Genomic DNA, 13,313 nt, shown 5'->3' with positions numbered 1-13,313 from the left:
TGGCCCAAAAGAAAATGCCAATAAGTGCCAAATGACTCAAGCATAAACACTATCCACTGGCATATGCATCAATAATGTCTCATCCAAGAGAGCATAGCACTATCAGTGCATCACCTGCAATGTGTCAAAGCTGTCCCTCAGCTTAAAATAGCATCCATGTGCAAAGCGTCCATAAAAAATAGCATCCCACAAGGCAATTTGGGCCTATCAGCGCATCCAACAAGGACCGCAATGCATCCAAATGGCCTATAAATCATCCACTGCAACCCAATGCATACCACGAATGAGCGCACACTGCTCAAACTGCAACCAGAGTGATCTGCATAAGGTATGCTCAAGAAATCATAGTCCCACGGTAATGAGCGCTACTGAAAATAGAACCTGAGATGCCTCAAAACATGGGCGCCATTGCATAATCGGAATCAGCAAGAAAATCTGCAAATATCTCTCTTCTGCCAGAACTCCAAAATCCCAACCGATGAGTGAGAAATGGGAGTCAACACTTATCCACTGCCATGTGGCATAAATCTAAGGTTTCAAAACCTTAGTATGAAAAATGCATAACAGAGAGACGAAATCGAATACACAGAGATTTATAACTCTGAAAATCCTTCACCGAATCGCGCAAGAACTGACAGGTAGGGGTTTTTGGGCGTCCGGAATGCAATGGGATAGACGGTTTTGGAAACCGTGGTCTCAATCACTGGGTCCAACACACGGACTGAAAAACGTTTTTGGAAATAGAGCTATCTGTAAACTCCACCGGAGTGCGAATGATGAGCAACACAGAAGTTTTAGGACCTCCTGAGTCCACCGGAACTGACAAATCTGCAAATGGTTGCTCCAAACTTGAGTTCCAACACCCGGGCAAAAAACGCAGGAACTGATACAGTGAGTCAGAAATCCACTGAAATGATCCCAGATTCAAGAATGAAGGTGTTTCCAAGCTCCTGAAGTAATGTGGACACCAAAAGCAAGCAATAGTTGCCTCTACAAGTCAATATGGAGTCTCTGTCATCGAATGGAACAGGGAAAAGCTCAAAAAACGACTTTTTCTTTGAAAGCTCTTAACAGGCTCTCAAAACCACTTCGTAAAGCCAAAGTGACTTTTCCAAAGGTTCCTCCAAGGTCTCTGCACACTCGGATGCAAGTAAAGTCACCCACAAAGCTTCACACAGAGCTTCTCCTTCCTCCCACAGAGCTGCTGAGCTTCAAGCATTCACGCACGCTCAGCTAGATCACTCGGGCTCTGATACCAGTTGAGAGTGCTCTCAACGGAAGCAAGAATGGAAGAAGGGGAGAGAGCGAGAGAGAGAGACAGAGAGCCACACAAGTTTTGGTGGGTGCAGAACCACCCTAATCTTCTTTTTCATTCATTTATATATGTGTTTGAGTATTGTACATAACTGGGGTTAAGGCACAGTGACCTTTAACCCCCACAGAAGTCACAATTGACACAGATATAGCTTGTGTCTTGGGGTGGCATCTTGCCAATCTTGTTGGCTCTTTCCCTTGACCACCAATAGACCATAAGGAGCATTTACGAAGGTTTCTGGAGCCTACCACTCGTATAGTGTTGCAACGTGAAGCAACTCTTCTCCAACATCCCTTTTTTAAGAATGAGCTACACTATGTAGTCAAGTCAATGGCAAAGGAGAAAGCACCGAGTCTAGATCGACTGCTTATAGATTTATTCCAGTGCTACTAACCTATGTATGGGCACAATGTAACACAACTCCTCAATCATTGTGTCGAGATAGGTCGATTGCCTTATTCTATAAATTAAGGTCTTATCAAACAGATTTTGAAGCCTCTAATCGATTGGTGCTGGGGGATTGGAGGCCTCTCAAAATGTTACATGATGCATACAAGGTTCTTGCTAAAGCCATGCCAGCCATACGGATCAGATATATACTAGATCTCTACATCTGCGACAATATGGCTTTCTTTTTTGCCATAATATACATGATGCCGTTATGAACCTATGCTTGCCATTGAGTATGTAGTTATGCAAAATCACAGTTCATCTTGTTGAATCTAGATATCGAGAAAGCTTATGACCACATAAGCTAGGATTTCAATCTAAAGGTGACGTCCAAATTAGGTTTTGGTTGCAACTTCTGTAACATGACCAAAACCTTGTTTACTAATGCCAATGGGATTGTATCTCTCATTGGTAACTTACTAACGCCACTATGATTGTATCTGTCAATGGTTAGCATTATGAATGCTTTCAATTGAGCCACATAAGAAACAAATGTCAAAATAATATTATGGCTCTTATATCATCCACCTCTATCTCCTCCTCCTCTATACCTTTTGCAACAAACATATAGACGAACTATGAGACAAAAATGTATTAAAGAGAACTTTCAAAGAAAAATCACTTCATTACCTTGAAACTATGTGTTCATTTTTTTGAAGTTGATTTTCACTCCACTAAGGCAAAGAAAAAGGCAAAAATGATAGAGCACCCTTTTTTCGTACTCGTTTTTAAGAAGAATCAGGTCGCACCTTTTGTTTCTAAGAAGAGATGGTGAATCTATCCTAGGCTAGGAGTCTGAATAGTAAGGCATAATGAGGTGGGAAGAATCAAGATAACTACTACATGGATTGGATGGATCAGTAAGCCCTTCAAGAGACCTTCGACCTTAAGGAGAGCTAAAAATAATTGTGGGTGTTAGCACTAAAACACACTGAGGGGGGGTAGGGCTCTAATAGCATTGGCTAAGAAGACAAGTGGTGGAATAATTTGAGATGGCAAGGTGGTTCCGCCCTTGAGACTGATCTAATGCCCTATATTTACAGTTGGGGCAGCCACCTGAATGGCTTTCATAATTCGATTTCACATTTATCAGTGCAGGATCTGTATTTGGTGTGCCCAATTGGCTTGGGTATCACCATGAAACATAGGTTAGATTGGTGCCTGCAAAAAATTTGGTCAAAGTTCCATAAGTGGCGTGAAAAACATCTAATGCTATTCGGCTGAGTCACCATCATCAAGCATATTCTAGCTCCTATGTTAGTTTATACATTTAGCATTCTTCCTTTCTTCAAAGCAAGACTACATGAAATTGATGGACTCAATAAAGATGCTCTCAATGGCACTCCTTCCCTTGGTGCCGAAATCCAATGGTGGGCTAGGCATAGAATCGCTGCAAGACAAAGGATAGTGACTTCATTGCAAATTACTAAAGATTCATATGAATCATCCCTGGGCGGTAACAACTAGGGCATGGATCGAGATACAAGGTGTCCTAGGAATTAGGCAGGGATGGCAATGTGGCAGGAGATATACTCTCAAACTTTCCGGTCAAAAGTAAGCACTTGAAACTATTAAGCAAGCTGATTATAATATGGAAGAAAGGATAGGCAATGCTGAATGGTGGGGAGCAAGGCGCTTGGAGGGAGATCACTCTGTGGCCATGATATTTGGATTTGTAAGTGCGCTTTCATAAATCAAGTTACTCCAAAAAAAATTAATTCATGTTTGGCAAGGCGATTAAATGCTAGAGGTATGTGTAAGTGGAGTGATATCTAGAATGCATAAATTCCACTCCATTGATAGCATTGTACCAAGATTTCAACTCACCCCATGGAAAAAGTAACTCATCACCTCACGCTGTGGGAATAACAACTCCACGTTGGCAAGGATGCACCAAGATTGGCCAACTAGCACTCTTCCTCTGTGGCCAATTGACTTAAGGGGCTGGATCAATCCTACAGGGAAGGACTTGTCCTGCCTAACACTAAGAGGTTCTCTCCCACCTCCTTCACCAGATATTTCCCTCCAAGTTCGCCTAGCTTGGAAGAAATGAGCTCCCTTCCACTTGGATATGGTTTCAGCTATGAGTATACAAGAGTCTGGATGGATTCAACTTCTTCAAGACTCAATTTTCTACTATGGAGAATAAGCATGTCAAAACTCCTAACTAGGGATCACATAGTCAAGTGGAAGCATTTCTCGCCTATATGTCCTTTCTGTGATATTGAAAGCCATTATCGTTTGTTTTGGGGCTTCCTTTGAGTCCGTCTTCTTTGCCAAGTTGTTCTCAGCCATGGCTTGGCCAGTTGCAAACATGGGTTCGCTTAAGGTGGTGCTTATTGGTGACAAGTAAGATGTAAGTATGCATGCTGAGATTTTGCATCAAATCCAGATCCAATGCAACAACAAAGTTTTTCACCATAAGAGTCTCTCTAGTACTTTTTACCAAGATGTTGTACTGCGACAGTTGCTCTTCTTCTTCAAGAATAGGTCTCTTGAGCTTACTGTTATAGATAAAATCTTGAGCTAAGCTCTCCATTGAGCTTGTGTTTTTTGTTTCTTTTCTCTTCTATACTACAAATCTAATTGCTTTACTTGGGGTGGGAAAAACAAGGTGAATGATTTTCAATCATTCATAAGGCCTTTCCGAAAAAGAAGATGAATTGGATGCGAAGTGCAATAAAAGATCAAAGAATTTCTAAAATTCAAATGCCAATTTAGCGTCTTAGAAGTGAAAAGCCGGAACGTGCTTTCAGTAAGTAGCTCAGCTTTTTTATTCAAAATGATTTGGCACGTCATTAAGGTATGTGGGCGATTTATCCTTCGACAGCTCCCTCACGATCTCTGGGATCGAGAAACCGAAAGAGTTTGCATTCAGGAGAATCGCCGTCTCGGCTCCTTTTAGGATGTTCCGAGAGATTGTGTTGGTGCAATTGCGAATTGATCGACAGAGAAGGGTGAACGGCACTTGCGGGTTGGGTACTTGGAAACACAGTGATTTGAAGAAAGAGTTAGGACGACGCATTATGAAAATATCTTGGCCTCCGATAGCAATCAGCTTTCCGTCGTGGAAATTGAAGCGGATTTGTGGACAACAATTAGCTAATGGCGGTCGCTAAACACGAGATGGAAGGAAAGTCATATGGTGGTAAAAGGCATGCTACCCAGTGCCAAAACCTTCGTTTGGTTGGAAACCGCCGAAGGTTTTCAAGAAGAGGTAGAACAAGAGGTGGCGATGTTATGCCCTGTAATATGCCGGGAGGCGTTGCAGAAGGGAAAAGGAACTTCTAGAAAATTGGCAATCGTTCTTCCTCCACAAGTCAGCACAAACGTTTTGAGGCTGATTTTGGACTACTGCAGGTTCCATCAAGTTCCTGGGAGGTCCAACGAGGAACTAAAACTATATGATGACAGATTCACTGCAAGGCTCGATACAAAAAAGTTGTGTGAATTAGCTTCTGAAGTCCATAGCCTTGAAATGAAGCCCCTGGTTGATTTGACAAGCAGAGCCTTAGCTCGAATGATGGAGGGGAAAACTACTGAGCAAATTCGTGAAACATTTCATCTAACGGATGATCTCACGGAGGAAGAGAAACTGGAACCTCTGAAGAATACAACGGATGATCCACGTATTCGTTTGCGCAATCGTCTTTATGCAAGACAGCGGAAGGAATTGCAAGATAAGGAAAAACTAAAGAATAGGGACCGAGACGAAGGTTTGAGGGATGAAGGCTCCGTAGAAGACTTGCTGTGTTTTATTAATGGTGTTGCAGGAGATTGCAAAGCTAAGTGCAAAAAGAAACGTAACAGAAGGAAGAAAGAAATCGTGAAAGGTCAGATTTCTGAGAATACTTGCGGAAGTATTGATGCAAGAGAAGTCCAACCTGATACATGGATGTGTTATCTGCAAAGATGGAGCTAGATTCTATCTTTGATGATGAAGGATTTGCTTTTGAAACGGAGTTCGACGTAGATGACGGCCTAGACGCATTGATGAAGGAGGAGCATGACAGAGAAGTTGAAGACTTTGCCAGAAGGCTGAATACACATTGGACAGAACGAATACAAATGCAAGAATATCAAGCTGCTAGCACTCGGGAACAAAGACAATTACGTTCTGTGTCTCTCCGAGTAGCTTCATAGGCAATTACGTTCTCTGCCACTCCGTGTAGCTTCGTTAATTCTTTAGGTGGTTCTAAGCTTTCAATTTATTGATTCTTCCCGTGGAGGAAGAAGCCACTAGAAGTACTCGTGAGCACTTCCTTACGTTCCGTTATACTCGACCGATGAATGGATGATTACTATGATGGAAGCTCGGATGATTACTATGATGAAAGCTCGTGAGTAGAACCATTACAAAGTTGCAATGCTATAATGCGGTTTATTTCACTAAAAAAGAATTATATGTTTGTGAGAGAGAGAGAGAGAGAGAATTGTGAGAGTGAGAGATTTCACAAAAAAATATGTGAGAGAGAGCTGCACAGGGCTAAAAACCAAAATAGAAGGGTATGGGGGAGGAGCCACGCGTGGCACGACACAAGGCTAAAAACCAAAATAGAAGGGTATGGGGGAGGAGCCACTCGTGGCACGAGGGATACGTTTTTGAAAAGTGATACTAGAGTGTTGTCTTGCAAAGCAATGCTAAAAATTAGCACATTAAGAAGCTAGGTAAAGTATTAGGGAAAAAGGGAGAGCTCATTTTGGGGCCTTTTAGGGTTTAGAAAAATAGGCTCGACCAATCAAAAGAGGGCCAACATAACGTTTGAAAAATACCAAAAACCCATATTCGAAATCTTTTTCTTTTATTATGTCTGACATACGCAATTTTATGTGCAATATTTGATGATTCTGACATCGCCAGCGCGTCCAAAGCGGGCCAAAACTTATCCAACCGACCAAATTGTGTTTTTGTGCAAATCCCCCTTTTCGAGCATTTTTGCTCTTTTCTAGGCCTCCGGGCGTCGGTTTTTGGTGTCTCCAAGGTCGATTTGGGGGTTTTAGCCCACTCCGGATGCGCTGGCGACGTCAGAATCATCAAATATTGCACAAAAAATCAAGGATCTTATATATGCATTTAATGTGAAGCCTGAGACATTTTTGCAGTAAGTATCCGTATTTTATGGCATTTCTCATATTTTGAGTGCAAAAAAAATAGGTAAATAGTGAGTTTCTTAAAAGGCCCCACAATGAGTTCCCTTCTTTCCTAATGCTAGTTTTCACATGTTTAAAGAAAAACGACACCATATCCTCACCCTAGTTGGAAACAAGGGAAAAAAGATGAATAGCATTCATGAGGCCTGCCCTCTAAACACTAGAAACATTTAAAGGAAGCCCCTATTTTAGTTTTCCAAGGTGGATGAACTAAATAAAGTCCCACAAATTAGTTTTAGCTTTTAAAATGAATCATCATTAAGATCTTTACTAAAGGGTAGGCAAAAGGCAGAGCACATATTTAAGTCATTATGTCAAACACCGTCGTTGCTTGTGAAGCCCAATAAGAGGAGCATATATATTCCTTGCAATGAATGCAGATTCAATTATTCTTCCGGAACTTGTATTGGAAAGAAAATGGTAATCTTACAATCTACACAATTCTTTGCTTGCGTAAAATTCCCTTGGGATTCTAATGCTGGTGCTCTTTGAACAATCTCGGTAGAGCCTATCCAATTTTGAACCATCAGTGTACATGGTGCAAGACAACTTGGGCAAAGTATATAGAATTAAAGGACTAGATAGCCCATCATCTAATCAAAAATTTAAAGAAGACAAGGGAGCCTTTATTGAAGAAAAGTGCACATATGTTCCCCTACTTTTAGGGCCCTTATCTTTGGTCATTGAAAGGCCAAATCGCACCCCACTTGAACCTATATTTCACACGTGCAAAGCTCTATAATAAACGAGATTTTTAGGCTTGATTTGATTTCATTTTGGGCTCCACTAGATGTCTCCATGTAGACATTGATTTTGACCCATCAATCAAACTTCTTTTGTGATTTTCAAGCCTATGAAGGTCGAAATCAACCACGGACTTGAAGGCAAAAAATAAGTGTTGTTTATGCACCTAAGGTCAGGAAGAAGGCTAGAGCCTGCTTACTTCCAGGAACTCTCTTGTACCCTCAATCAAACTTCTTTTGTCATTTTCAAGCCTATGAAGGTCGATTATGCACCTAAGGTCAAGAAGAAGGCTAGAGCCTTCCTACTTCCAAGAACTCTCTTGTACCCTCAATGCTCTCCAAGAATGCAACTTCTCTCCATCGACAAGAAACATGGCAAAACAATGAGGGGATGAAGGAGAAGTACATGAAGGTTTCGATATTGATAACGTCTTCAATCAATGATGCAACAACTACAAGAAGATTTCAATGTCGATAATGTCTTCAATCAATGACATAAAAATAACAACTACATTGTATTACATTATTTATGCACATAGCACATGGGTTGGACCATAGGGTAGGAGGATTAGATGTACCTTCACATCCTATTGGTTGCAATCCGTGGAGCCTCTCATTGTATGCCACATGGCACAGGGTTACCCCCTCTTGATCTATATATTGAAAGCATGGTGGGATGAGTTCTCATTCCATTAGCCCTAGTTTGGAGTCCACTTATGTCTGCTTGCATGAGTATGTACATAGTTGGGTCCTCTTTATCTCCTTTCTTTATGGCAGGCAGCCTAGGGAGATGTTTGGGTTTTCTCACACCCCCTTGAGCCACGTGGCATGTATCTAAGCCCTTGATCTGGTTTCATCTTATACCCTTGATTTCATTTGATGTAAAAGCTAAGCTTTTGACTAAAGCACTAAAAGCATATATGTGCTTTTCGCAATAAAAAGACTATATAAACTTTTTCAAACCTATTAGAGTTGAAGAGATGGTCTACTGGATTTGCAAGTTTGGCTTATTGCCATGTGAAGCTTTGGAGAGCCTCATGATGACCTTATGCTCTACTCTCAAGCCTAAAAGCTCGACTTACTACACTGATCAAACTCCCATTTTTTCGAGGTTGGAGAGGCATGAAACGTTGGCTAAGTGGAGAGTGAGAATGTTATGTGCTCTTCTTTGGACTTCCTCTAATTATAGTTGTCTTTTTGTGATGTCCAGAGTCTATTGAACGATTTGAGAATGTTAGAATCATCCTATTCAAGGACACACGCATATCCTCTCAGGGTCACGTTGGCAAGTTTTTTGGATATCGTCTCTCAGTGTTCAACTACGATTATGACTATCTACATTCAGGTAATATGCCAGTTTCTTATCCATTCGTGAGACTTATCCTCGACACTAATATTCTCGATGTTATCTCGGCACACACGGAAGGACCTGTTCCCTCAAATTATAACTCTTTGGGGAAGGAAGCACGCCGCCTCCCCGCCCACACTATGTGTGGTTATAATAATTATATATTATATATTATAATATAAATATTTTTAATTATTGGTCCATTCAAAATTTCTTGTCTTTAATCTGAATTCTTACAACATTCCTCTCGTTTAATGCATGTTATCGATGCAAGGGACTAAGAAAATCTAAGCTGGATGCAAGATTGAAGGATGACTACACCTTTATTCATATGGTTGTAGTCCATGTGACAATATTGTAAAAACTGCACAATGAGGGTCAGTTATTGTATCACCTTATTCATGTATTTGTTGGACTTAAACTTCCAAAATATGGACATCATAAAATCAATAACAAATCACCACCCTTGACATTTGCAGGGAGGGTCGAGTCCTAACAGACCCTGTGTCGCATCTCATGTCCACTATTTTACTCATTCTCTTTTTTCCTTAAACAATTGATAAAATAGAAGGATTCAACCCCAATTTCGAGTTAGTAGTTACTTGCTCCACAATGGAAAGACTGCCTGTCGCAAATCTAGTTCTTGAAGTCTTATCTGTGAGACTCTTATAAGTGTGAGAGGATTGTTGAGAGTTCTTATGCTTGCACTGCTTAGTTGAGGTGCCTTCTTGCATAGGCGCTAGAAGCGGCATACCATTCGTCTTGTCTAGGTTTGTTTGAGTGTAGTCATGGTATCTAACCATCCTCGAGTGTAAGATCTCACAATCAAGTTGCCTCAAGTTAGTAGCACTTGCACAAAAGCTTGTGTGCCATGAGGCATCTAGAGGCCCATAACCTCACGCATAGAGCATGGTGTATGGATGAGAGTGAGAGGAGGGTGAGAGCGAGAGAGTTATTTCCATTATTTGTTATTTGTTGTTTCTCTTAGGTTAGGATAGACCTTAGGTTCTTTTCCATTGTAGGATAAATTCCTTATCAACTTGCTAGTTTTGGGTTTCTAGTTTTTAGTTTCAATCTTGGCCTCCTACATGACTTCCATCATCATGCAAACACCCGATGGTGATTTCTAGGCTATGCGTTTTGGTTCCATTGTCGGGACCAATTCGCAAGGAGGCAAGTAAGGACATTCTGCATTTTGCATAATAGTGAAGAAAAGAAAACCAGTTTGTAGCAAGGAGGCTTGAAGAAACTACTCCAAGTTTTAGATTATAAGGAGGTTGTAATGAGAGAGGACCTAATTTGCAGTCAACCAACAATTATCGACACTTCAGACAGTCTTCAACTTTCACAATCTTTACACAAGTTTTAAAGGTCTTGCTTCATAGATATGAGAGCGATTTTTTGGTTCAAATAATTTTCTACAAGAAGCTTGAAGTAGTTACACTTTGAGATCTTGTGTAAGTGTGGGGTTTTGTAAAAGCTCAACAAAGTGTGTAAAGGAAAAGAGGGAAGATAGAAAGAGTAGGAAGAAAATTCCATTTACTTACAACAAACTTGATGCAGACCAGTAGCTCTATGACTTGTTGAAAATCAACAATTCAACATTCATTAAAGCACAGATTGCTTAGGCTGCAAATGTTTCATATGTTAGTCAAATTTATTCGACTTCTTGGCATTGAATGGTGCGATAAGAAAAAAATGCTCAACATTCCCACCCATTGTTGACACAGCCTAACAAGATGAAGCAAGATGTCCAACTATCTACAGCATGACAAAGGCGATTCTGGTTTCATCTCTCAAGGTGGAGTTTTGATATGGGAGTTTGTTCGTTGTGTTCTATCTCCTCAAGAGTCTAGTGAAGGACATACCGCAGAGAAATTTGTATTACATGTGAATTGAGCATAGGGGTTGAGATCCTATCATTCCTCTCAAAGGTTGCAATAGTTAAAGCCTCTAAGTTGACATATTGCAACTCAACAACTAAGGTAACGAACGATAACCAAGCTCTTCAACTTGTTATCAGCTCACCTCAAGTTGTGGTCAAGTAGGCCCAAAAGTAGTGCATCGTTTGGTCAAGCATCTCAAACGGTGTTGTAGTAGCTCAAACTTGACTGTGTATGCAAAGGTCATCAACCATAAGCCAAACAAGTGTGACATTGCATAGGATGGGTTTTCTCCAAAATAATGCAGGCCATGGTGAACTCAATAGTGCAGCAGTAGCCGAGCAAGTTCAACCAAGTGAAGACGCAAGATAGGAAAAAGTAGTGCATTCAAACTTTAGTTTGCTTGTAAATACTTCCATCATGCTTCATACTATAAACACCACACAAAAAGCGCATCCGGAAGTAAAAGCATTGCCGAAAGAAGAGGTGTGCAAACAATGGGCAGATTTCTGCAGTGAGCTTGCCCACATTGTATGGCCAACCACACAGCAAATGAGTGCCCATGAGAAGCAAGCTCAGCCCATGAGAAGTGGCCCAATTAGCAAGGATATGGTGTGCAATTTGCAATGTTTCAGGCCATGATCTAAACACATGCTTTTACGATATGAGGGTTGCACAAGCAATATTACTAGCAGGCCCCCATCCAGATGTATAGGCAACCATCACTTGCACCCAATATGCTGAGGCTCAACCCCATCCATGTGAGGACACAAGTTCCTCAACTCTTGAGAAATCCCAATAATCCGGAATACCCTTGGGCTCCCAATCCTGCTCCAAAGTTGTCCCAGTCCAACAACTCCAACTTGTAGAACTAGAGCCGCAATATGAATATGAACCCAAAGTACCACATGTACTACATGGAAGGTGTAGTGTATGAAAACCAAGTGAGACCTACCACATATCGGGCACCCATAAAGTGTTTCAGGTGGGGAAAACCACCGAATAGTGGAATGCCCACATAGAGGGATATTTCAACCTGTATGTAGAGATTGCGAAGTTGGACATGCACGCAGGGAATACCCCCTCAGAGCAAAGCCTCAATAAGACAATGAAGTAAAGCTAGATGTACCCCTTGGAATCACCTTACTAAGAGCGAGCTAGCTAGATTAGAAAGCATAAGGTATTCATCAGCCTGACTATATATCAAAAGATAGTGGTTAGGTCAGCTTGACAAACCTACCAAAGAAACCTTCAAGATTATTCGCAAGAAGAGAACTCTGGAAGAAATCTTGCTCCTTGAAGTCACCACAAATGGCTGGGCACAATCTGACACTGAGAATAGAGATTTCATCTGTCAGCACTTTAAGAACTTATTATCGAGAACTATGCATCCAAATGATAGCGTGATGCTTGCAAGACACAGATGCTAGTCAGCAAGACAGAGGGTAGTCACAGGTTTTAATCACCAAAGCTTGGAAGCTCCTCTTACTCTTGGTGAGCTCAAGGAAGCTGGCAAAACCCCTGGAGAAGACAACCTACCTATTGAGTTTTACAAAGTCTTTTGGGATTTGATAGGCCCCATACTCTTGGAGGTGTGGCAGGAAAGTATCTCCACCTCTTGTCTTCCTGATCACCTGAATAGTGAAATAATTAAGCTTATTCCCAAAGAAGGGCGAAAGGATCTAATTAAAAACTGGAGACCTCTGACAATGCTTAGCTACAGTTACAAAATCTTTGCCAAGGCTTTAGCACTAAAAATTCAACACAAGATGGACAGATGGATTTTGCAAGAATAGAAGGGAGACATCTCTTGGAGGCTACTGTGAATATCTAGGAAGGTTGTGAACATGCTAGGGAGTTGAGTCAAGATATTTGCTTCATCAAAATAGATTCTGATAAAGCGTATGATAGACTGGATTGGGATTTTCTAATGCAATCCATGAAAGACATGGGTTTGGGGCCAAATTTCATCTCCACAGTCAAACTTCTGCTCACCAACACCTGAGCCAAGGTATGTGTTAATGGTGAGAAGTCTTCTCCTTTCCAGTTGAAAAGATCCATTACGTAAGGCTGCCCCATTGCTCCTCTCCCTTATGCTATAGCTACGGAAGCGTTGGGTTGGCTACTCAATGAAAAAACCTCTGAGAGAATAGTAAAGGGAATTGAGTTGCCTACTGGGAAATAGTTGATTATGCAACAATTTGCAGATGACACCAATCTTATGCCTAGAAATTCCACCCGTGAGGTGCGAGAAGTTATGGAATGTCTAGAAATCTACTGTCTTGCATCAAGCTCACTCATCAATCATAGCAAAACAAGATATTGCACTCTTAGTGGAAAGCCCCAAAGTGAGCTAGATCTCCTTGGCTGTCAATCGATCCAAAAAGGCACTGCTTGGCATACCTATGGGCTTTGAGGTATCT

General features: G+C 41.2%; 1 pseudogene; it reads left to right on the top strand.

Annotated features, from left to right (window-relative positions):
* Window positions 1–4,870: 4,870 nt before the first annotated feature.
* On the top strand, window positions 4,871–5,908 carry LOC147889024 (SKP1-like protein 21 pseudogene; annotated as a pseudogene).
* The last annotated feature ends 7,405 nt before the right edge of the window (window positions 5,909–13,313 follow it).

This window comes from Dipteris shenzhenensis, chromosome 21 (assembly GCF_047967505.1).
Source record: "Dipteris shenzhenensis isolate YYH24624 ecotype China chromosome 21, Dip_SZ_1.0, whole genome shotgun sequence".
NCBI lineage: Eukaryota > Viridiplantae > Streptophyta > Polypodiopsida > Gleicheniales > Dipteridaceae > Dipteris > Dipteris shenzhenensis.
Note: the sequence above shows the minus strand (reverse complement) of the source record. Positions and strands in the feature narration are given on the sequence as shown.